Here is a 23,669-nt window from a genome sequence, read left to right as displayed (position 1 = left end):
CCATGCGAAAGAATAATTATACTGTACATTTGCTTGATGCATCACTGTAGTTATTGACTGAGTATAAGTCCGATCTTGCTTCTATTAGGTACACGCGGTCAACTTTTGTACTAAAATCCTTGTTCATAAGGTGAAGCCCGTGAACTTATTACAGTACAGGCTTTATATAGCTAACCTACGTCCGAGTAGGGCGGTGGTGTTACATCACATCCAGATACACAATATCAGTGACAGTTTTCTCCATGAAGAATAAAGAGCCGTACACTTTCGGTTTGCAAAGGGCACAGACCACTTAAACTTTGGGTCTATAATGAACGTGTTCCAGGGTTGTAAGTGGATCTTTGCTACCCCATAGTCTGCAGTTGTGCGTGTTTACCATGCCATTATACGAAATGTTAACTCATAGTTGAAGATTACTGTTTCCAAGAATGTCTCGTAGTCCTTTAAGCGATGCGACATTTCCACACTGAATTCACCATATGCAACCTTATCTGCATCGATAATGTGCTGTACCATTGTGAATCTGTATAGTTTCAAGTGTAAACGTCTATGCAGTACTCGCCAAACAGTCTTTTGTGAAATGCCAGTCTCGCGAGACGGACGTCGCGTTGATTTTTGTGTACTGCGAGCTAAGCTCTAACCCGTTCGACATAATCATCAATTCGCGGGCGACCTGGTGATTTATCATGTCGCAGTGGACAAACAGTCTCAAAAAAGTTTTTGTGCGAAGAGTAAATTGTAGGCATCCTTGAAGGTTCTTTAGCATATTCGATGCGAAATTTATGTCGAATGTTTGTTGCAGAGCTCGTTTCATAAAATCAAAACAAACAGCGAGCATGCTCCGTACAAGTGAAAGTAGCCATGTTAACTGTACACTACACTGGTACTCCTGGTGGCGGAATGGGGTACAGGTGCACTATGTCAATCAAACTTTTGTTTGCTACAAAATGAAACATCTACCGATTATGTTAGTTATCTCAATAAATATCTGTATCATTCCAAAGTTGTAAAGTCGTTTTACATTCACTTTGTATATGGACTCGATCAGCCAAAATGTTCACATTATGCATAGCAGTAATACGACCTCGCAGAGTAACCATAGGTCACTTAAAATACAGTGATGTGGCTGCCCAAACCATCACTGATCCCCACTATTTTCACTCTGGGACGTAAACTCGGCCTGAAGTTGGTAACGGTGTGAACCAAACTGGCTACCCAAGCACGACTCACGACCCGCCCTCACAGCTCCAATTCCGCCAGTACCTCGTATCCTACCTCCCTTACTTCACAGAAAGTATCCTGCGAACCATGCAGAACTATCACTCCTGGAAGAAAGGATATTTCGGAGACATGGCTTTGCCACAACCAGGGAGATCCAGGTGTGCTAGTTCTGCAAGGTTCCCAGGAGAGCTTCTGTGAAGTTTGGCAGGTAGGAGACGAGGTAATGACGGAATTGGAGCTGTGAGAATGGGTCGTGTGTCTTCCTTGAGTGGTTCAGTTGGTAGAGCACTTTCCTGTGAGAGACAAAGGTCCCGAGTTCGAGTTCGGTCCCGCACACGGTTTTAATCTGTCTGGAAGTTTCATATCAGCGCACACTCCGCTGCAGAGTGAAAATTTCGTCCAGGAGACATCCCCCAGGCTGCGGCAAAGACCTGTCTTCGCAATATCCTTTCTTCCAGGAGTGCTAGGTCTACAAGGTTCCAAGGAGAATTTCTGGAAGGCAGGAAGCGAGGTACTGGCGGAATTGGAGCTGCAAGAACGGACCGTTAGCTGAGGTTCCGTAGCTCAGTTGGTAGAGCATTTGCCGACGGAAAGCTAAGGTCCCGATTTCGGGACTCGTCCCGGCACACAGTTTTAATCCTCCGGGAGGTCTCGTATCAGCGCACACTGCGCTGCAGAGTGAAAATCTCATTCTAGTGTGAAGCAAGCCGCATCCGAGCAAATAACTACACTACTGGCCATTAAAATTGCTACACATCGAAGATGAGATGCTACAGACGCGAAATTTAACCGACAGGAAGAAGATGCTGTGTTTTGCAAATGATTAGCTTTTCAGAGCATTCACACAAGGTTGGCGCCGGTGGCGCCACCTACAACGTGCTGATATGAGGAAAGTTTCCAACCGATTTCTCATACACAAACAGCAGTTGACCGGCGTTGCCTGGTGAAACGTTGTTGTGACGCCTCGTGTAAGGAGGAGAAATGCGTATCATCACGTTTCCGACTTTGATAAAGGTCGGATTGTAGCCTATCGCGATTGCGGTTTATCGTATCGCGACATTGCTGGTCGCGTTGGTCGAGATCCAATGACTGTTAGCAGAATATGGGATCGGTGGGTTCAGGAGGGTAATACGGAACGCCGTGCTGGATCCCAACGGCCTCGTATCACTAGCAGTCGAGATGACAGGCACCTTAACCGCATGGCTGTAACGGATCGTGCAGCTACGTCTCGATCCCTGAGTCAACAGACGTTTGCAAGACAACAACCAATTGCACGACCATTTCGACGACGTTTGCAGCAGCATGGACTATCAGCTCGGAGACCATGGCTGCGGTTACCCTTTACGCTGCATCACTGACAGGAGCGCCTGCGATAGTGTACTCAACGACGAACCTGGGTGCACGAATGGCAAAACGTCATTTTTTCGGATGAATCCAGGTTCTGTTTACAGCATCATGATGGTCGCATCCGTGTTTGGCGACATCGCGGTGAACGCACATTGGAAGCATGTATTCGTCATCGCCATACTGGCGTATCACCCGGCGTGATGGTATGGGGTGGCATTGGTTACACGTCTCGGTCACCTCTTGTTCGCATTGACGGCACTTTGAACACTGGACGCTACATTTCAGTTGTGTTACGACCCGTGGCTCTACTCTTCATTCGATCCCTGCGAAACCCTTCATTTCAGCAGGATAATGCATGACAGCATGCTGCAGGTCCTGTACTGGCCTTCTGGATACAGAAAATGTTCGACTGCTGCCCTGGCCAGCACATTCTCCAGATCTCTCACCAATTGAAAAAGTCTAGTCAATGGTGGCTGGGCAACTGGCTCGTCACAATACGCCGGTCACTACTGTTGATGAACTGTGGTATCGTGTTGAAACTGCATGGCCAGCTGTACCTGTACACGCCATCCAAGCTCTGTTTAACTCAATGCCCAGGAGTATCAATGCCTTTATTACGGCCAGAGGTGGTTGTTCTGGGTAGTGATTTCTCATGATCTATGCACCCAAACTGCGTGAAAATGTAATAACATGTCAGTTGTAGTATAATACATTTGTCCAATGAATACCCGTTTATCATCTGCATTTATTCTTGGTGTAGCAATTTTAATTGCCAGTAGTGTATCTTCCACTCCTGTACACACCAGATTTTATGGCTTCAGCACCAATTTTTTTCTGTCCACGGGCATTTACATCACTGACGAGTGGTTTGGAATTCCAGTTCATACTACCGCTGCGTACTTTTAGATCTCCCATCGTATTGCTTTGATGTTGACAGGGGTCGCTAGTGCATCATTCGGTCCTGTAGTGACTTTTGCAGCTGTCGTTCTATCAGTATTCTTCACTCAGCACATACTTTCTTCGGCTACCTTTGTTTACGCACGACCCACGTTCGAATGCACTGAACCCTTACACAATGCACTCACAACTGCAGAGAAAACTTTTCTGACCACGACTGACACTTGGAACGTATTGATGACGACATTGTACTGGTGTGCTGTCGTTCGTGGTCACGTGCATCAGCCTTGGCTAGGATGTACGTTTATGCCCAAGCGTTCATTTCTCGCGATGTTTGCATTTTATTGTCTACTGCACAATATTTTCAGTGTAGCCGCACTAAAGTAGTCTAAAGTGGAAAGCCAGAGTGATCACGTTATTTAGATCTTTGCAACGAGATGTTCGACTCCGAAAAACACTAACTCGTGTACAATGAAGAGCCAAAGAAAATGGAACACCCTGCCTAATATCGTGTAGGGCCCCCTCGAACACGTAGAAACCCTGCAACACGACGTGGCATGTGCTTGACTAATGTGAATAGAATTAACGCCATGAATCCTGAAGATCTGCACGTAAATACGTAAGATTACGAGGGGGTGGAGATCTCTTCTAAACATCGTATTCCAAGGAATCCCAGATTTGCTCAATAATGTTCATGTCTGGGATGTTTCGTGGCCACCGGAAGTGTTTAAACTCAGAAGAGTGTTCCTGGAGCCACTCTGTATCAATTCTGGGCGTGAAGGGTGTCGCATTATCCTGCTGGAATTGCCCATGCCCGCCGGAATGCACAATGCACATGAATGGATGAGACAGGACGCTTACATACGTGTCACCTGTCAGAGTCGTATCCAGACGTATCAGGGTCCCATATGACTCCAACTGCACACGCCCCACACCATTACAGAGCCTCCACCAGCTTCAACAGCCCCCTGCTGACAAGCAGGGTTCGTGGATTCACGAGACTGTCTCCATACCGTACACGCCCATCCGCTCGGTACAATATGAAACGAGAATCATCCGACCAGGCAACTTCTTTTCAGTCATCAATAGTCCAATGTCGACGTTGACGGGCCCAGGCTAGGCGTAAAGCTTTATGTCGTGCAGTCATCAAGCGTACACGACCGGTCCTTCGGCTCCGAAAGCCGATATCGATGATGTTCCATTGAATGCTTCACACGCTAACACTTGTTGATGGCCAAGCACTGACATCTGCAGCAATTTGCGGAAGGGTTACATTTCTATCACGTTGACCGATTCTCTTCAGTCGAGGTTAGTCCCGTTCTTGCAGGATCTTATTCCGACCGCAGCGATGTCGGAGTTCTGATGTTTTACTGAACTCCTGATATTCACTGTACCCTTGTGAGATGCTAGTATGGGAAAATCCCCACTTCATCGCTATCTCCGAGATGCTGTGTCCCATCGCTCGTGCGCCGACCATAATACCACGTTCAGACTCATTGAAATCTTGATAACCTGCCATTGTAGCAGCAGTGAACGATGTATCAACTGCTCCAGACATTTGTTGTCTTATATACGCGTTGCCGACCGCAGTGTCCTATACTGCCTGTTCACATATCTCTGTATTTGAATACACATGCCTGAAACAGTTTCTTTGGCGCTTCAGTGTGCGATCCACGTTAACTTTCAGGTTACAGTTGTCTAGTACACGGCATCATTTCTTCAGGACCAGTGCTGCTGTACTCTTCAGATACGTTACCTTTCAAACGTCGATTGTACACAACTGCAGACTTTTGTAGATAAATCGCCTTGGTGATTGTATAAGACACACATCTCTATATTGTAAAGTTATTTTTATAGTCTTTTATTCTTTCGATCTGTGGTACTCCTCTTTTCAATCCCACTTTTATCACAAAAATTGTATTTTTCGGCTTACAGCGTATTTTCAAAAAGTTCCGAGGCTTTTATTCTTGGCTTATGAGCGACGTCAGCTCATTTAACTACAGTGGCAGCTTGTAGTAGCAACTGTAAACAACAGACGTGCGTTCGACCAGTCAGTTGTGGACATACAGTGTTATGCAGTGGGCGTGCGTCCGTGGTGTGTCATAGCTGTTGTGTCAGGAATCGCAGGGAGCAACGTATCTAAACGACTAACGTAACTATTCAAAACATTCTCCAGGATGTTTTGAAGAATATAAAAGTTTTTGGAAAGTTTATCCCACACACATTGACTCCCGAACAAAAACAGCAAGGAGTGGACGCCCGCCGCTACTTGGTTGAAATGCAAAACGCGGGCAATTCTTTCATGCAAAACATCACCACACGTCATGAGACTCGGTGTTATCAATGCGAACCTATCACAAAACGACAAAGTGCAAACATTCACAAGATGGGTCAACACCTCGACGAACAGCCGATGTAGAGACCACTGTGACACGCGGGTTAACAACATCTCAAACAAGGACTTTTTTGACAGTTTTTCAAGGTTGTCTGAACGTTCTGTGCGTAGTACTCAAGTGGGTCAGGGGGGTACGACGATCCTGAACACTGAAAAATTAAAACCACCATCTCAGCTTTTTTTATTTTTTTATTAATCTAGTCTCATAACTTCTTGGACTGAAAGAGTAAGTTCAGAACAAAAATGCGTTAAAACGAGTACAGTCTACAAAAATCTCTATTACAGTCTACAAAAATCTCTATCTGAAGAAGTAGACGTTGTGTTTTAAGTATTAGGCCGTGCGGTTCTAGGCGCTCCAATCCGGAGCCGCGCTGCTGCTACGGTCGCAGGTTCGAATCCTGCCTCGGGCATGGGTGTGTGTGATGTCCTTAGGTTAGTTAGGTCTAAGTAGTTCTAAGTTCTAGGGGACTGATGACCACAGCAGTTGAGTCCCATAGTGCTCAGAGCCATTTTTTAAGTATTAACAATCTATATAAATAAAAATCAACTTTCGCATGTCTGAAATACTGTCAACTGAGAAAGTTTGACCGATTCGTTTGATTTTTTTGTGGTCAATGTTGTCAGGACGAATTCTGTGAAACAAAATGTTTAGAAAATCAACGGAAAATAACATCAGTTGCCGCATGAATGAAATACCATTAACTAAGATCGACTCCACAGATTTGGTTGATTTTTGTCTTTGTTGTGTTTTCAATCGACAGGACAAAGTTTGCATGAAAGAATCACCACCTGAGAACGGCTCGACCGATTTGGTAGAGTATTTATTTTCACGTTCGTAATTGTGAATGATAATAGTATTTTTGGTATGAAAGAGCAAGTTAAAAAAATGCTTTCAGTATGTATGACACTGTGATGGACGTTCGGACGGACGTAGGCTTTATATTTTTGAAATATATATAACATATACATACGTATGTAATATGTAAAGGGAAAGTGTAGTTACCACCAATCTCGAAAAGGTCTTGACCGATTTACCACAAATTTTTATACGATTCTCTTACTAGCATTCCGACAGACATAGACAGATGGGCTATATATTTTTGTAATATATTTAATATACAAAAGGAGAAGCGTTGTTATCACGTATCTCTTGAAGTTCTTGACGGATTTACTTCCAATTTTTAAACGATACTCTAATGGACATTCTTACGGAAATGGACAAAGGGAAAGGGGAAGTGGAGTCGGAGGAGGAGACGGACTGAGAAAGGGGGGAGGAATGGCGGAGATTATGCACGGAGAAAGTGGGAGGAGCGGAAAAGATGTACGAAGAGGAAAGGGGGGGGGGATGGCCAGGTGGGGAGAGCGAGGGCGGCAAGGAATTTAGATTTTATGTGTAATTCCCATACACATTTAGCAATTTGGAAGCATTGCCGGGTTCGCTAGTTATTACAGTAAAAGTTATCAGTGGCTACTTCTTGGCACGAAGCGGCAACGTGTGCAAGTCCTCTGGAAGCGAGACAGTTGAAATCCACAGGTGACTGTGCTGACGATCTGACTGCCAGTCTACAACGTAAATCGGGTGTTACAACTGATGGCTAGTTTACATGTTAACTATTTCCACGGATGATGAAGAGATTAAAGAAATGTATGGTGAGACAAAAAAATATATTCAGACAGTTAAAGGAGACAGAGATTTTATGGTGATGGGGGAGTGGAATTCGATTTCGATAGTAGGACAAAGAAGAGAAGGAAAATAGGGTGTCAATGTGGACTGGGTGGTGGTGGTGGGGGGGGGGGGGGGAGGGAGGGCGAGGAATGAAAGAGGAAGCCGCCTGTAGAATTTTGCACAGAGCATAATTTAATCATCGCTAATATTTCGTTTAAGAATGTGTTGTCAGTAAAGTCTATTGGCAGTCGAGAATGGTCCGATATTGCACTGTTTGATTTTTACTTCACTTTCTGTGATATGTTTATTCTAACATGGTCTAGTTTTGAGTGCTGACTAGATCACACAACTGCATAGTATAAAAATTTTCTTTTATAGTATTTAATATTAATGTCTTCTAACACTATAAGGTATGGGAAATCCCTCACCACACTTACAAGAAACACGTCTAGCTCTTTGAGAACGCTGTCCACAGAGATGCTAGGGGATCTGCGTAGTCGGACAGTCGGGCATGTATGTCCCTGTAACTTAATCTCCAACACTGGTGCCTCATTTTTTAGGCATGTGATAGGCCCACCCACTTTGTTTCACTATATTAAAAGAATTAATTCCTTGGAAACCAGTTATATTGTAAGCCCTTGTTTCGTTTTGGCAAACAATGCTCTGTAAAAATGAAAATGACAGGTGACTCAAACAGTAATCAATTCTCTCTTCTGCCTCTCCTCGCAGCATAGTGAATATTTTGATGTAATATTCTGAAATGGAACGGGCATGAGTTAGGAGTGGGTTGAACCGTGAGTGTTCTTACCGTACATATTTCATTTCACAAACAATTTAATGCATCAGAAAAGGAATACCAATTATTTCAGCAACGGGTGTTAAAGATTCATAAGCCAAAAACAGCTTGAACAGTTAATTAAAGTGTACTTCCATAACAACTGAAATAAAACGCATTTAACCTTAGTAGTCATCAGTTGATCAATAATTAAGAAAGTGTGATGACTATACTAATTTGGCACATCATTAATATCATAACTTGGACTTAACGATCAAAATTGTGCAACAATGTAATCAGTAACATCGCTATTCAGTTACTCATATAAAGCGCCACCAGTCGCATTTTCAGTACATCAGGTTGAAGTGTCACTGGCCACGAGCTAAAACTTAGCCTCAGTTACAAATAATAAGGATAAAAATGATGATCAAATTTGGCACTCACAAAAATGTTTCGATTAACATGTAGGCTTCACAGTTATTCGGTCATTTGTGAAAAATGCCGACCACATAACGCATACAGAAAGTACACTAATCCTAAGGCCCAAAGAATCAGCCTCCTACAAGCCGTCGACGTCATGGTGTATCCTCTGGATCATTCTCTTCAACCGCACCGCGCAGCTGGCGATCCACCCCAGTGCTCGGCGCGCATCCAAAAGCCCCGTCCTGCAGAGCACGCTCCCAGAGGCGAGCTCTTTCAGCGCCACCACACGGCGAATCTCACCGGCGTTCTTCAATGTCGCATTGGCGCGGGATCTAAAACTGCTGCGATGTGGTGGCGTCTCTTGACGGCAGAGGTACTAATATGTACATGTACTTTAGTACAGATATTCGGATTTAGGTTATGACACGTTAGACATGCCTCCATCATTGTCGATGATGTGGCGCAGACGAGTAACGACATTCTGCATGACCCGCTGAAGTGTCAGAACATCGATGATGTCGATGACCTTCTCAATGGCTGTTTTCAGCTCAGCAGTGCTTTTGGGGTTATTGCTGTGCACCTTGCCTTTAATTTTTTTTTTGAGTCATCAGTCTTCTGACTGGTCTGATGCAGCCCGCCAAGAATTTCTCTCCTGTGCTAACCTCTTTAATATTTTTTTTTGGTCATCAGTCTACTGACTGGTTTGATGCGGCCCGCCACGAATTCCTTTCCTGTGCTAACCTCTTCATCTCAGAGTAGCACTTGCAACCTACGTCCTCAATTATTTGCTTGACGAATTCCAATCTCTGTCTTCCTCTACAGTTTTTTCCCTCTACAGCTCCCTCTAGTACCATGGAAGTCATTCCCTCATGTCTTAGCAGATGTCCTATCATCCTGTCCCTTCTCCTTATCAGTGTTTTCCACATATTCCTTTCCTCTCCGATTCTGCGTAAAACCTCCTCATTCCTTACCTTATCAGTCCACCTAATTTTCAACATTCGTCTATAGCACCACATCTCAAATGCTTCGATTCTCTTCTGTTCCGGTTTTCCCACAGTCCATGTTTCACTACCATACAATGCTGTACTCCAGACGTACATCCTCAGAAATTTCTTCCTCAAATTAAGGCCGTTATTTGATGTTAGTAGACTTCTCTTGGCCACAAATGCCTTATTTGCCATAGCGAGTCTGCTTTTGATGTCCTCCTTGCTCCGTCCGTCATTGGTTATTTTACTGCCTAGGTAGCAGAATTCCTTAACTTCATTGACTTCGTGACCATCAATCCTGATGTCAAGTTTCTCGCTGTTCTCATTTCTACTACTTCTCATTACCTTCGTCTTTCTCCGATTTACTCTCAAACCATACTGTGTACTCATTAGACTGTTCATTCCGTTCAGCAGATCATTTAATTCTTCTTCACTTTCACTCAGGATAGCAATGTCATCAGCGAATCGTATCATTGATATCCTTTCACCTTGTATTTTAATTCCAGTCATGAACCTTTCTTTTATTTCCATCATTGCTTCCTCGATGTACAGATTGAAGAGTAGGGGCGAAAGGCTACGGCCTTGTCTTACACCCTTCTTAATACGAGCACTTCGTTCTTGATCGTCCACTCTTATTATTCCCTCTTGGTTGTTGTACATATTGTATATGACCCGTCTCTCTCTATAGCTTACCCCTACTTTTTTCAGAATCTCGAACAGCTTGCACCATTTTATATTGTCGAACGCTTTTTCCAGGTCGACAAATCCTATGAAAGTGTCTTGATTTTTCTTTAGCCTTGCTTCCATTGTTAGCCGTAACGTCAGAATTGCCTCTCTCGTCCCTTTACTTTTCCTAAAGCCAAACTGATCGTCACCTAGCGCATTCTCAATTTTCTTCTGTATATTATTCTTGTAAGCAGCTTGGATGCATGAGCTGTTAAGCTGATTGTGCGATAATTCTCGCACTTGTCAGCTCTTGCCGTCTTCGGAATGGTGTGGATGATGCTTTTCCGAAAGTCAGATGGTATATCGCCAGACTCATATATTCTACACACCACCGTGAATAGTCGTTTTGTTGCCACTTTCCCCAATGATTTTAGAAATTCTGATGGAATGTTATCTATCCCTTCTGCCTTATTTGACCGTAAGTCCTCCAAAGCTCTTTTAAATTCCGATTCTAATACTGGATCCCCTATCTCTTCTAAATCGACTCCTGTTTCTTCTTCTATCACATCAGACAAATCTTCACGCTCATAGAGGCTTTCAATGTATTCTTTCCACCTATCTGCTTTCTCCTCCGCATTTAACAGTGGAATTCCCGTTGTAGTTTTAATGTTACCACCGTTGCTTTTAATGTCACCAAAGGTTGTTTTGACTTTCCTGTATGCTGAGTCTGTCCTTCCGACAATCATATCTTTTTCGATGTCTTCACATTTTTCCTGCAGCCATTTCGTCTTAGCTTCACTGCACTTCCTATTTATTTCATTCCTCGGCGACTTGTATTTCTGTATTCCTGATTTTCCCGGAACATGTTTGTACTTCCTCCTTTCATCAATCAACTGAAGTATTTCTTCTGTTACCCATGGTTTCTTCGCAGCTACCTTCTTTGTACCTATGTTTTCCTACCCAACTTTTGTGATGGTCCTTTTTAGAGATGTCCATTCCTCTTCAACTGTGCTGCCTACTGCGCTATTCCTTATTGCTGTATCTATAGCGTTAGAGAACTTCAAACGTATCTCGTCATTCCTTACTACTTCCGTATCCCACTTCTTTGCGTATTGATTATTCCTGACTAATGTCTTGAACTTCAGCCTACTCTTCATCACTACTATATTGTGGTCTGAGTCTATCTCTGCTCCTGGGTACGCCTTACAATCCAGTATCTGGTTTTGGAATCTCTGTCTGACCATGATGTAATCTAATTGAAATCTTCTCGTATCTCCCGGCCTTTTCCAAGTATACCTCCTCCTCTTGTGATTTTTGAACAGGGTAATCGCTATTACTAGCTGAAACTTGTTACAGAACTCGATTAGTCTTTCTCCTCTTTCATTCCTTGTCCCAAGCCCATATTCTCCTGTAACATTTTCTTCTACTCCTTCCCCTACAACTGCATTCCAGTCGCCCATGACTAATAGATTTTCGTCCCCCTTTACATACTGCATTATCGTTTCAATATCCTCATACACTTTCTCTACCTGTTCATCTTCAGCTTTCGACGTCGGCATGTATACCTGAACTATCGTTGTCGGTGTTGGTCTGCTGTCGATTCTGATTAGAACAACCCGGTCACTGAACTGTTCACAGTAACACACCCTCTGCCCTACCTTCCTATTCATAACGAATCCTACACCTGTTATACCATTTTCTGCTGCTGTTGATATTACCCGATACTCATCTGACCAGAAATCCTTGTCTTCCTTCCACTTCACTTCACTGACCCCTACTATATCTAGATTGAGCCTTTGCATTTCCCTTTTCAGATTTTCTAGTTTCCCTACCACGTTCAAGCTTCTGACATTCCACGCCCAGACTCGTAGAACGTTATCCTTTCGTAGATTATTCAATCTTTTTCTCATGGTAACCTCTCCCTTGGCAGTCCCCTCCCGGAGATCCGAATGGGGGACTATTCCGGAATCTTTTGCCAATGGAGAGATCATCATGAAACTTCTTCAATTACAGGCCACATGTCCTTTGGATACACGTTACGTGTCTTTTAATGCAGTGCTTTCCATTGCCTTCTGCATCCTCATGTCGTTGATCATTGCTGATTCTTCCGCCTTTAGGGGCAATTTCCCACCCCTAGGACAAGAGAGTGCCCTGAACCTCTATCCGCTCCTCCGCCCTCTTTGACTAGGCCGTTGACAGAATGAGGCTGACTTCTTATGCCGGAAGTCTTCGGCCGCCAATGCTGATTATTTATCAAAATTTAGGCAGTGGCGGGGATCGAACCCGGGACCGAAGACGTTTTGATTACGAATCAAAGACGCTACCCCTTGACCACGGGTAAGGATTCTTTAATATAGCCCCACAAAAAGGCCAATCGAGGTCCACGCCAGTAGCCTCTGGCTTCCCTTAAGTCAGAAAGCGGCCCCAAGGTCTTCTCCAGGACATCAAACACTCTCTTGCTTCGATGGGGTCGAGCTCCGTCTTGCATGAACCACATCTTGTCGAAATGAGGGTCATTTTGGATGATGGGGATGAAATCATCTTTCAAAACCTTCACGTACCGCTCCGTAGTCACTGTGCCATCAAGGAATATTGCACCGATTATTCCGTGACTTCATATTTCACACCATACAGTCATCCGTTCAGGGTGAAGAGACTTCTCCATAACTAAATGCGGATTCTCAGCCCCCAAATGTGCCAGTTTTGCTTATTGACGAACCCATCCAAATGAAATTGGGTTTCGTCGCTAAGGCAAACTATGCATGCGCATTCTAATTCCCACCAAGCCCCGCAGCCAACCGTGCAGTTTGAACGTCCCAGCTCAAACCCTTCAGAAATCATGACGATTTCATTTCATATAGCTCAGTATTTATCACCCTGCAAATGGTGTACTTAAAGAGCCGAGAAGCTGTGAACCCTGTTAAAGGTAAAGCGTTGCAGACTCGCTGCTTAGAATCATTTGTGAATACATGGGTTAGCTCCATCAAAATCCCCTTTATCGTACAGAGGTTAGGTGCCTTTCCAAAGGTAAGGTACTGACACGAATTCTAAAACTAAAAGCTGAACTGTTAATATTCTTACAATGCGAATTCTTACAATGTGAATTATTTTTTAATCTTGTTTGGCTATTAAAATTAGCATTTCTCGCTAATCTTTTTAACCCCCTAAATATTTTAAGCAAGAAAAAGAAGAAAACAGAAAACACTATGACGGCGAAGGATAAAATCAAAGGATTCCTGGCAGAACTTCGTTTGTGGTCAACGTCTTTACAGAAATGTATGAGACTTTCTCTTACGTTCAGAAGATAGTTGAAGAAATTACTAGTTGATGGTAGCAAATTCTCATATTCCTTGCATGATACAGAGCTTGTATAATTTGCAAGTGAAACTATTTACTTTCCAGAACAGAAAACTGAAGCTGGCAACGGGCATAGATGCATACGAAATCCTTTTCTGGATATGTCAGTGCAGCTGGCTGATATGAGCACCAGGGTGAAAGAAACACTTATAGATCTTACTGCTGACAGCATGCTTGAAATGGAATTGAGTTCGCAAAAGGTTGAGGTCTTCTGGACGAAGGGAAAAGAAGAATATTCGCAGTTGCCAGGGGAAGCTTTGAAAATATTAGTGTCATTCGCCACTTCCTACTTTTGTGAATTGGCGCTCTCTTCAATGGTGAACTAAAATGCTAGGAAGAGAAACAGGCTTCAGTTATAAAATGTGTCGCTTATTTCTGTCTCAAAAACTGAAACCCGATTTGGCAAGCTATTAATAAATAAACAAACACACCCTTCTCATTGAAACCATAGTACTTTTATTGTAGTTGGTGAATTAAGGTTATTAAATAGAATTGTATGTATACAACACACCGTTGCTTACATTTATCTGGCTAAGTGGCCCCCTTGACAGATATCACTGGTTCACCATATGAATAAAAACTATTAAAGAAATAAAATCCTTATAGGGCTGAAGTATGATTTTAAATAATACAAATGAGAGACTTTGTCATTAATTATGAAATTGCAGCTGTGTCGATATAGCTTGGTGCATTTGCGTATAATCGCTGGATTGTACGTTTTTTGTTATCGTCTTATGTTATTGTGTCGCTTATGCACTGCGAGAAAGAAGTGACAATGAGATAGCAGAAAACGCGGAAGAATAAATAGCATAATTTTCGCATCATTACTATTATTACGATGAAAGAAGTGCAGTGAAACTTTGGTTAACGAGGACCTTAAGTAAAGAGGGATTTGCATAATGGGCAATGCTTAATTAATTCATACCTACCAGGAAATCCAGACAGTTTTGTGCCAGCAAATCCTTAATTTTGTAAAAGGCTGAACCGTTTAACGAGCAACATTCCGCATAACGACTTAGTCTTCTGTAACCATTCCAGAAATCGCCTTCTGATCTAGACTGACTTCATCCGCTGTTATTGTTGGGCAATAAGTCACTTGCTGTTTTATGACCTGCCGCCTTGTAGGACAGAAGTTCCGACAGATGGTAATGCCGCTCGTTTGCTTGTTTGTTTGATTTGGGGGAGGCATCCAAACAGCGAGGTCATCGATTCCATCGGATTAGGGGAGGAGGGGGAAGGACGTCGGCAGTGTCCTTCCAAAGGAACCATCCCGGCATCTGCGTGGAGCGATTCAGGAAAATCAAGGAAATCCTAAATCAGGCTGGCCAGACGCAGGTTTGAACCGTCGTCCTCCCGAATGCGAGTCCAGTGCGCTAGCCACTGCACCACCTCGCTCGGCCACAACGCAGTATCCACCCGTGCTGCCAGCGACACTCCTTGGGTTGCAGTTGTTGTCTCCGCTACCTCCGTTCCAGCCTCCTCGACGATGTTGTAAATCGCCTGTGAAAATGTTGCAAGCCCTCCTAACGTCATAGACTCATGTTTATCCGTGAACTTCAAAAACCTATTTATGGATTCCATTTTAGATTTGTCGTCGTTAAGCAACACGAATTCAATAAAGCTGCGCATTAACCAACACTTAGAGATACACGATGTTGCTGTGCCTTTGTGATTCTGAATTACGATGCAATGCTCTGTTTCAATATGTACATAGATACTTCGCAAGCCACTGTACGGTGCGTGGTGGAGGGTACCGAGCACCACTACCAGTCATTTCCTTTCCTGTTCCACTGGCAAATAGAGCGAGGGAAAAACAATTATCTGGTGGTGGTGATAAGTTCCTACAGGACCAACTTCTGAGGTCGTCGGTCCCTAGGTTTACATACTGCTTAATCCAACTTAAACTAACTTACGCTAAGGACAACACACACACCCATGCTCGAGGGAGGACTCGAACCTTTGAACCTACTGGTAACAAATCTAGCAGCCCGCCCCTGAACTGCTTCGATTTCTTCCTTCAATGCGATTTGGTTCGGATCCCAAAAGTCGAAAAGTACTCAAGAATAGGTCGCAACAGCGTCCTATATGTCTTTCAGATGAACCAAACTTTCCTAAGATTCTCCCAGTAAACAGAAGTCGATCATAAGCCTACCCTACCACGGTTCTCACATGCTCCTTCCATCTCATACTGCTTTGCAACGTTACGCCCAGATATTTAAACGACTTGCCTGTGTTAAGTAGGACACTAGTAATACGGGTTTGATCTTCCCACCCATCCGCATTAACTTACATTTTTCCACATTTATGGCTACGTGTCATTCTTCATGACCAACTGGAAATTCTGTCTAAGTCGTCTTGTATCTTCCCACACTTATTCAACTTCGACACCTTAGAGTACACCAATGCAGCATCAGCAAACAACATAGAGAACAACAGCGGTCCTATCACACTTCCCTGGGGCACTTCTGACGATACCCTGGCCTCTGGTATGGAACCGCGCAACCGCTACGGTCGCAGGTTCGAATCCTGCGTCGGGCATGGATGTGTGTGATGTCCTTAGGTTAGTTTGGTTTAAGTAGTTCTGACTTCTAGGGGACTGATGACCTCAGATGTTAAGTCCCATAGTGCTCAGAGCCCGGTCTCTGATGAACACTCCGTCGAGGACAACATAGTGGATTCTATTATTCCAGAAGTCTCCGAGCACATATCTGTGAATCCATTCCATATGCTCGTGTCTTCGTTAAAAGCCTTCAGTGGGTGTAAAATGCATGTGCAAAGGAACAGGCACTACAGTAACTAAAGCGCGTTATGAAATACATGAAATGTATTCGCAATTGCGAATTGCACAACCATCAGCTGTGTAACGGAATGACGACTAAAATTTGAGCCGGACCGGCCGTCGAACCTGGATTTCCCACTTATCGCGAGCAGTCGCCTTAACCACTTTGGCTAGTGATGTACGCTCTGTGAAGTGATCGAAAATTCTACATGTCGCACAAACTACATCCTTATGCCGTAGTCCACTAAAGTTAATGAAAGTTAAATGGGTAGCTCGAATAAGCAATAAGATACTGAACTGAGTCGGAGAGAGAGATTAATGGCAGAACTCTGTCGCGTCGTCAGCCTGTGGCAGGCCGTCGCAATCGGTCAAGGGCTTGGCGGCTGGGCCAAGCACCGACGTAATTCTGCAGCCGGCAAGTTGCAAACGCGCCGTTTAATGGTCAGTGGTAGACTTGTGGTGGATAATGCTGCGTTTCTGCAGCCGAACACATGACAGGAGACTAGCTTCTGTCAAAACACACTTGGCTGAAGCGAATATATACTGAGGTGACAAGTCATGTAAGAGCGATATGCACATATACAGACGGGTGTAGTATCGTGTACCCAAGGTGTGAAAGGCAGTACATTTTCGAAGCTGCCATTTGTACTGAGATGATTCAGCAAGAAACGTGTCCAACGTGATTACGGACGCACGGCGAGAATTAATAGATTTTGAACACGGAATGACATTTGGGACTTTACGCATGGGACATCCAATTTCGGAAATCGTTAGGGAGTCCAATACTCCAAGATCAACAGTGTCAACAGAGGGCCGAGAATAACAAATTTCAAGCTATACCTCTCACCACAGACAACGCAAGACCGACAGCCTTCAGTTAACGACCAAGAGCAGCAACGTTTACGTTGGGTTGTCAGTGCTAATAGACAAAAAATACTTCTTGAAATAACCGCAGAAATCAATGTGAGACGTACATTGAACGTATCCGTTAGGACTGTCTGGTGAAATTTGGCGTTAATGGGCTATGGCAGTAGATGACCGACGCGAATGCCTTTCCTAACAGCAGGACATCGTCTGCAGCGCCTCTCCTGGGCTCGTGACCATATCGGTTGGACGCTAGACGACTGGAAAACCGTGGCCTGATCAGATGAGTCCCGATTTCAGCTGGTAAGAGCTAATGGTAGGGTTCGAGTGTGGTGCAGACCCCACGAAGCCATGGACCCAAGTCGTCAACAAGGCACAGTGCAAGATGGTTATGGCTCCATAACGATGTGGACTGTGCTCACATGGAATGGACAAGGTCCTCTGGCCTAACTGAACCGATCATTGAATTGAAGAGGTTATGTTCGGATACTTGGAGACGATTTGCAGCCATTCGTGGACTTCATGTTCCCAAAAAACGATGGAAATTTTATGTATGACAATGCGCCATCTCACAGGACTACGGTTGTTTGCCGTTGGTTTCAAGAACATTCTGGACAGCTCGAGCGAATGATTTTGCCACCCGCATCGCCCGACATGAATACCATCGACCTTTTATAGGACATAATCGAGAGATGAGTTCATATACAAAATCGTGCAGCGACAAAATTTTCGCAGTTATGGAGAGCTACAAAGGCAGCGTGGCTGAATATTCGGCAAGGGACTTCCGTCAACTTGTTGAGTCCATGCCACGTCGAGTTGCTACGCTACGCCGGACAAAAGGAGGTCCGACACGATATTAGAAGATACCCCATGACTTTTGGTCACCTCAGTGTAAATTCTCACAGCTTAACTAGTAGCAGACTTCTGTCAGCACCACGTGTTGGACTGGCGGACTCTGCGCGCCACTCAGTAGTCGAACGTCTGGGTGAGTAGATACAACCTCATTGAACAGCATCATCAACTAGGCGAAGCCACTGGTCTAAGAGCTGTCAGATAGTCCTCATGGTTCAGGGCTTCGAAATGCATCGACAGAGGTGAGGCCACTCGTTGGGTGCCATCGCCTGATGCTCCAGACAGTCTGATAAGAGTCCTGGGTTCGACTCGGGGCAACTGAACGCTCCTGTCAGCTGTCTTGGACAGCGGAGGTTTACACCACCCCAGCTGTTTGAAGGCCTGGCTGTACAGGACGCGGCCTGGAGGCTTGGATCATGCCGCGGAGATCGGCCGCGGCTTTCAGCGGCAATGGACGCCACACGGGAAAGTATCCAGCGGTTCCCACAAAGCGGCTGATAGCAGTACATGAGAAAAATAAGTTTTCCGGTTTAGTTATTGTAACAAATGAATGTAAACGAAGCACAGCTACATCGACTCCTCGAGTCAGTTTTACGGTCGAGGTCCTCCTCTCCACTAATAAAATTGAAAACGACTAGTGACCGATTTTCGCGTTTTCTTCACTATGTAGTGCTTTTCATTCGATTCTGAGGTAACTAATCGGCACACAAAATTGATTTCTTTCGCATCTCATAGTGGCATATCAGAGCTTAATGATGTAGCGTATATCTGATCGATATTGGTCATAGTTACAGTGATATTCATATACTGGCATTCTGTAAGATAAAATATGAAGGGTTTGCAATGAAAAATGTATGCGCTGACTGCTTTACGGTTGTTGATATGCAGCTGTCTGCTAAATGTTCCTAATATATCGAACTTGTTTTTAAATTGGAAGGAAAGCCATATCTCCTCAGTATGGCTAAAATTGAAATTAAAGTAGTTTATTTGCGTGCGCTGTCGCGATGCACGCTGTCTTTGTACACCACTTACAAGTAGCGTGTAGCTTGGTCGTCAACACTTCGTGCAAGCAGACGCCCTTTTGCAGGTTACTGATCGCAATTTTTCATTGTACATACTGTAGGAAAAAATGAAGACATTTTTCACTGAAAATTACATACCGGAAAAACTGGAACACAACCCACCTTTAGAACAAGGCTTGACAAGTTCCTTTACAACATTAGCAGTCGTCAATTATTAAACAAAGACGAAGTTCTGTAAGCTCTTCAGATTTAATACGACTCAGTTTAACTATGTCCCAGAATTGGTGAAAGTAGATTTCTGGGAGGATTAATAAAACAGGAATTTCTATTCAGTAATACTAAAACAAGAAAATTCAAAATATTGTGAAGACTACAGTAGTTCAACATTTATTTTGTTGTGAGTGGCGTTTTCACATACCTGGCAACTGGGAGGAATACTCGGGTATTTATTTCAGGTAACCATTCTATGTTTTCAAGACAATGCAGCAAGTGTGTATGAAAACTTGGAATGTTTTGCACAACTATATAAGAAATTATCTAAAGTGTCAATACTTAACAAGATGGGTCTGTTTGGTCACAGAAACGTACACTCCAGTATCTCATAACGCAATTAACTGCAGAGCAGCTTACCTTGGGGTAGTTTCGTAGCCCACTACAGTCATTTGAATAAGTGAACACCTTTGAAGGAAAGAGCGCAAGTGACAGCTCTGTGAAACTATATTCTAAATCTAATCTCTAATTTTGTGTTATATATAAATAACTCTGTAGATAAACTCGTCATTAACAGCAAATGTCTTGCAAACAAGAATTTATTGAAGCGTTGGCAAAATTATGCCAGATATATTTCTCATAAGAGTGGAGGTAGTGCTTTAAATTAAAATACAGAAACAACAGTTTGTGATATCATCTTCGCTTGTTGGCATTACAAGCAAGCGTGGGTACAATTCGTGTCGACAACAAAAATACCAAGTGGGGCTGGAAAATTTGTTTTCATTTAAATGAGACCAATAAATGCCACACATGAAGTCAGATTTCAGCAAAGGTGACAGTCCTCTCACTTTAAATTCTCTACGTGTTGCTTCCCGTTTTGATCTGATTGTTGCTTACATACATGCAGTATACTCGTATCTTCCATATTCTTTAAAATGTAATATACGTTAACTCATTTCCAGCTTTTAATGCTGTACTGTGCTTCGCTACATTTTGTGTAACACATTGGAAGTGCGAAAATTAATTTGCGAAAATATTTACCACTTTCATCCAGTTTAGCCAGGTATATCCCACCATGCTCCGGCCTTCTTCAAAGTATTATTATAATCCGCTTCGCCTGTACTATAGAAGATATTGCACTTCCTCACTTCTCCGATAAGTTTTCCTATTTGCATCATTTCCACTGAATGCAATACGCGCTCGCCGATACGAGAGATCGGTCTGCCGCCACTGACCGTGTGAGAACACAGCAGCACGCAATGCGCCCTCAGGCGTACACAGCTTCCGACCGCGGTGGAGTAGGGTCTGCCTGTGTTCTGAGGCAGACCGGCGCCAGGCGCCACAGCGGCCCTGTGTCTGAACGACGGGACGCAACGACAAAGGCCCGGCCGCCGCGGCTCAGGATCGCAGACCGCGTTCCGTCTCGCCAGACCTTAGGGGGTAACGCACTGTAGAATTATCAAAAAATCATTTTTCATTGGCTTAAAAGATGCTTTGAAAGTCCCTAAAAAAAGTTATTCTCTGGAATTCCGAGCTGCTTCTCTAGGCCGAAATGGCCTACCTGCGCCTACTCCATGCCCCCTATACTCTGTCGATATAGTTAGGAACATTTCAAAATAACTATACAGAGTGGTCCATTGATCGTGACCGGGCCAAATATCTCACGAAATAAGCGTCAAACGAAAAAAACTACAAAGAACGAAACTCGTCTAGATTGAAGGGGGATACCAGACGGCGCTATGATTGGCTCGCTAGCTGGCGCTACCATAGGTCAAACGGATACCAAATGCGCTATTTAAAGTAGGAACCCCCATTTTTTATTACATATTCGTGTAGTACGTAAAGAAATATTAGTTGGACCACTGTTTTCGCTTTGTGATAGATGGCGCTGTAATAGTCACAAACATATGGCCCACAATTTTAGACGAACAGTTGGTAACTGGTAGGTTTTTTAAATTAAAATACAGAACATACATACGTTTTAACATTTTATTTCGGTTGTTCCAATGTGATATATGTACCTTTGTGAACTTATCATTTCTGAGAACGCATGCTGCTACAGCGTGATTACCTGTAAATACCACATTAAAGCAATAAATGCTCAAAATTATGTCCGTCAACCTCAATGCATTTGCCCAGAATTTTCTATACCAAGTAGTAAATTTACATGGACTCATATGCCCCTGCTTGGAGTAGGGCAACATGGAATTATAAAGTTTCGTGCGTTCATGGATTTGTCACAACCGGTATTTCAATCGTTCTATGATACCCTAGTGCATATGATTTCCATCGCAACGGCAACAGTACGATAGGACTGAAAAAAGAGAGAAAGTGATAGAGCGAGATAGGAGGAGAAGTGTTATGTAAGTGTGCGTATGACAAATCGCTTCCCTCGAAAGTATTCCTCTTCTTCAAATCTCTTCTTTGTTACCACAGATAACATGCGACTAGTGTCATTTGCACTAAGACTGCAGTACACGCGAGGTGCCTATTTCCCTCCACCGCCTAAAGCGGAATGCAAAAGTTCTAATAAGACTCCACCAATATGCAGTCGTCTATAGTTGTTATCCCCTGCGCAGAAAATAGCACGTAGGTCGAGAATCCGTCATCTTGAGGCTGTAAGAAACCCTTAGCGAGGAACTGTTATTTTATAAATGGTTTAATTTCCGATCAGTTCGTTTATACGGGATGCCACTCACTTTTAATTAGCAGAACACGAGAAACTGCACAGTTGAATTCCACTTTAGAGTCACAAATACTTTCCATTCTTCAACAAATTAATGAGCTTGGCATTTCTGTAATTACAATCACACTGTTGTCAACCACAACTTCCGCGGCGGGCAACATGTCCGTCCTCCGAAACTGCCGAACGACCTCCGACCTTACAGCCGAACCACTTCGCCTCCTGTCATACAAGTTAGGCACGATCCGAAGATCCCCAAAGTGCTTCGCCTGCCTATTCGTTTTGCAGTTGTTTATTATTCTGCTGGTTATTAATACTTGTGAAATAATGGAATGATATCACGCTATTGAGAGATCCTTTAAATATGGCATGCAAGTAAATACGCTGTTTAGTTTGTCTAATATTAATAACAGGAGATTACTATTTTTGCCGCGCAATTTACTAACGCAGCAGCCAATCGCGGAGGAGGACCACAATTTAGGCGGTCTTTCTCACGATACCTGTACCAAACAAACCACCTGTGATCGATACCTCATTCCACATTACGTCATCTTGCCACTGCTGCCTTCTTAGCTGCTCTAAAAAGAGATTCTTGTAGCCGAATATGATGACTGAAAAGCCAGAAATATCACACATCCCCCTCCTACTGAAATTTCCAAAAATGGGATGTTCTCACAGATAAGGAACAATTTTGTAAATAATCAAATTCTGATTCAAGTTCAATATATGTTCAATAACTACCTAAAGTATTATTTCTCTATAGACTTTCATTCTGCACAACAAATTCTCGAGAAAGGTCGTTACAGTGATATGACCCGTTAAGTACGCTAACTGTGGAGCAGTGAAGAAGGCCGCTGGCGCCGCCAGTTGTTGTTACACAGCATTCTGCTGCCACATCGTACTCACCCACTGTCCACTAGCCGCGGCCGTCTCATGGGGCGAAGCCACCGACACCCTGCATGGAACCATCGGTTAATAAAGAATGTAGCTTTTGAGTAAGCATTCTTGACTCCACGTTATCGGAGATCCATGACGTAGCTCCCCCGCATATGACCCTAAAGAATCTGGAGTGGCCATCCTGCAACACTGGTGTCAAAGTAGCGGTCGTAGCACTACAACTTCAATAAAAGAAGGGATTTTTTGGTGGGACACATCCTGAGGCACAAGGAATGGTCAGTTTCGTTGTTGTTGTTGTCGTCTTCAGTCCTGAGACTGGTTTGATGCAGCTCTCCATGGTACTCTATCCTGTGCAAGCTTCTTCATCTCCCAGTACCTACCGCAACCTACATCCTTCTGAATCTGCTTAGTGTATTCATCTCTTGGTCTCCCTCTACGATTTTTACCCTCCACGCTGCCCTCCAATACTAAATTGATGATCCCTTGATGCCTCAGAACATGTCCTACCAACCGATCCCTTCTTCTAGTCAAGTTGTTCCACAAACTTCTCTTCTCCCCAGTTCTATTCAATACTTCCTCATTAGTTATGTGGTCTACCCATCTAATCTTCAGCATTCTTCTGTAGCACC

This window comes from Schistocerca serialis, chromosome 2 (genome assembly GCF_023864345.2).
Source record: "Schistocerca serialis cubense isolate TAMUIC-IGC-003099 chromosome 2, iqSchSeri2.2, whole genome shotgun sequence".
NCBI classification, from domain to species: Eukaryota; Metazoa; Arthropoda; class Insecta; order Orthoptera; family Acrididae; genus Schistocerca; species Schistocerca serialis.
This window is presented reverse-complemented; position numbering follows the sequence as displayed.